General features: G+C 36.0%; 1 pseudogene; it reads left to right on the forward strand.

The window, feature by feature from the left end:
* Positions 1 to 209: 209 nt before the first annotated feature.
* LOC122706581 lies at positions 210 to 1,005 on the forward strand (annotated as a pseudogene).
* The last annotated feature ends 1,942 nt before the right edge of the window (positions 1,006 to 2,947 follow it).

Consider the following 2,947-nt stretch of genomic DNA (forward strand, 5'->3'; position numbering starts at 1 on the left):
TTTCTTCCTATCTTTCCTTCCTTCTTTCTTTCCTTTCTCTTCTTTCCTCCCTCCCTCCCTCCCTCCCTTCCTCCTTTCCTTCCTTCCTTCCTTCCTTCCTTCCTTCCTTTCTTTCTTTCTTTCCCAGGGAATATTAGCCTCTTTCCTTCTTTCACTTTCTCATTGTCGACTCCGGACCACCAGGTTCCGGTCCATTAAAGGACCAACATATGACCATAAAATTCAGCTGGACACTTGGGAGCCCCATGTACTTCTTCCTATTTTATTTGTCTTTGGTTGATACCTGCTCTTCAACTTCAGTAGCCCCAAGATTAACCGTGGATGCCCTGTCTGCAAAGAAAAGCATATCTTACAATGAGTGCCAGACTCAAGCCTTTGCGCTGCATTTATTTGGATACATGGAGACCTTTGTCTTTGTCCTCGTGGCAAAGACATGGGCATCTGTAAACCCTTGAATTATGCAACCATCATGAGCTGGCAAGTCTGCATCATCCTGATTGTTCTTGCATGGATAGGGTCTTTTACACATTCTATGGCTCAGATTATTCTGGCCTTGAAATTGCCCTTCTGTGAATCCAATTTGATTGATCACTATTGCTGTGATATGCAGCCACTGTTGAAACTTGCCTGCATGGATATTTATGTCATGAACTTACTGGTGGTGATTAACAGTGGGGCACTTTGTTCAAGCAGTTTTATAATTCTGATGATCTCTTGTATTGTTATCTAGCATTCTCTGTGGAACCACACTGCAGAAGGGAGGAAAAAGGCCCTCTCCACTTGCACTTCCCATGTCATTGTAGTTGTCTTATCGTTTGGTCCGTGTATGTTTACATATATATCCAGCCCCCAACCACATTCCCCATGGACAAAATGGTGGAAGTATTTTACATGATTGGAACACCCTTGCTCAATCCACTCATCTACACACTGAGAAATACAGAAGTGAAAAATGCCATGAGAAAGTTATGGCATGTCAGAATTACCTCAGAAAGCAAAAGATGAATTGTGGACCTGGATTGATTATTGAGTCATGGTTTTAGTGAATCTGTACAAATCATCATATATGACAATGTTTGACTCTTGTGGGAATGGCATAAATAAAATCAAAGTATGCTTTGCTTTATTTATTTATTTATTTATTTATTTATTAGTTCACAGGCAAGATGAATACCAAGGTTTCTCATTCTTACAGGGACCAAACTTGCCAATTCTAATCATGATCCCCTGTCAAAGTTTATTTTTCAATCAGTTCAGTTCAGTTAAGTCGCTCAGTTGTGTGCGACTCTTTCCAACCCCATGGACTGCAGGACACCAGGGTTCCCTGCACATCACCAACAGAGTAAAAATAACATGAATTTTTTTTTTTTTAAATTATCATGTATTTGTACTTTTTGGAACATTGCAAAGTTCAGTGTCTAAACTGGTGGCTCGAAAGATTCATGTGATGCATCAGGAGGCCCATATGTATAAAAGAGAATAGAAGTGTCATGATTTTGTTACAAGCTCATCTAGTCTAAATATCCCTCATGCCAGTACACAAACAGGCACAGACACATACACTTACTATACAGGGGTTTGTGGTTATTTATACTTCAGATGATTTAATGGATGAACAAATGTAAGAGATATAAAAGAGAAGAAAATAGCTCACATGCAGATAAAAAAATAAAGTTTAGACAGTAGAATAAGATGTTATACAGGGAAAGAAAACTAGGAAGTTTTTATGTGGTTCAAAAGTACTTGCAGCCAAATTAAATAGGGGAAATGGTGTAATTTTAAATGATTTTTGGAAGATGACATTATTATAAACAGAGTGTATAATTGTGAATAGTCATCTGCCCTCAAAAGTGATCCACCTAAAGGAGAAACTCTCAATTCTAAATATACTTTCATTTCTCTCAGGAAGAAGTAGAATTCCTGATATGTTTCCTGTGCTTGTTTTCTATCTCAGTTATGTCTCAAATATATTATAAAGTTTAATATGTCTTTCAAAAACAAACAAATAGCAAATTCAGACCAAATAGCAATTCTCTGAAGTTCCCAGAGTAAACCCATCCTCAAGATTGTTCTGCTGAGAAATATAAGAAATATAAGAAGGAAGGTTTCAAAACAGTTTCATATGTCTTCCTTATCTCTAATCCATAACAAATGCCTCTAATCCACTTTATTTAAACATCTGCAATGTGAACTAAAACACAGGAAACATTAGGAATTGATGAAGTGGTCATGAACTGGTTTTATTCTAGCTTGGAAATGGGGAGTAGAATATAATGATTAAGAGCATTAGCTTTGGATTCAGTCTAGATGAATCCAAATCCTTGTTCTATCACCTCACAGACCTGTAACTTCAGGAAAGAGAGATGGACTTCTAGGCCGCAATGTTTGTCTATAAAATGGAAATTAAAATAATCTTTATGTTATTGGCTTGTCATGAGGGTTCAAGATTGCATACAAAACAAAATTTAGCATGTGTTATTGTTATCATAAATGAATTTTAAAATACTTGCTAAAATTTATGTTTTTAATTAATGGCCACCACATATGTTTGCCAGCAATATTTTATTTTATTCAGAGAATACAAGTTACAGTCATAATGGAAGGAAAATCAAACTGAAGATATTCATCAAGCATTGCTTTTGTGTGTGTGTGTTGTTTTGACATTTTAAAATATATTGGTACATTGTCAATTTACAATGTTCTGTTGGTTTCAGGTATATGGAAAAGTGAATCTGTTATGCATATACATATATCCACTTTTTTTGTTTAGATTATTTTACCATATAGGCCATAACAGAGTGTTGAGTAGTTCCCTGTGCTATACAACAGGTCCTTATTAGCTATCTAGTTTATATATGGTAGTGTATACATGTCAATCCCAATCTCCCAATTTATCCTTGCCCCTTCTTATTCCCTGGTAAACATAAATTTATTTTCTACATCCATG

This window comes from Cervus elaphus, chromosome 2 (genome assembly GCF_910594005.1).
Source record: "Cervus elaphus chromosome 2, mCerEla1.1, whole genome shotgun sequence".
NCBI classification, from domain to species: domain Eukaryota; kingdom Metazoa; phylum Chordata; class Mammalia; order Artiodactyla; family Cervidae; genus Cervus; species Cervus elaphus.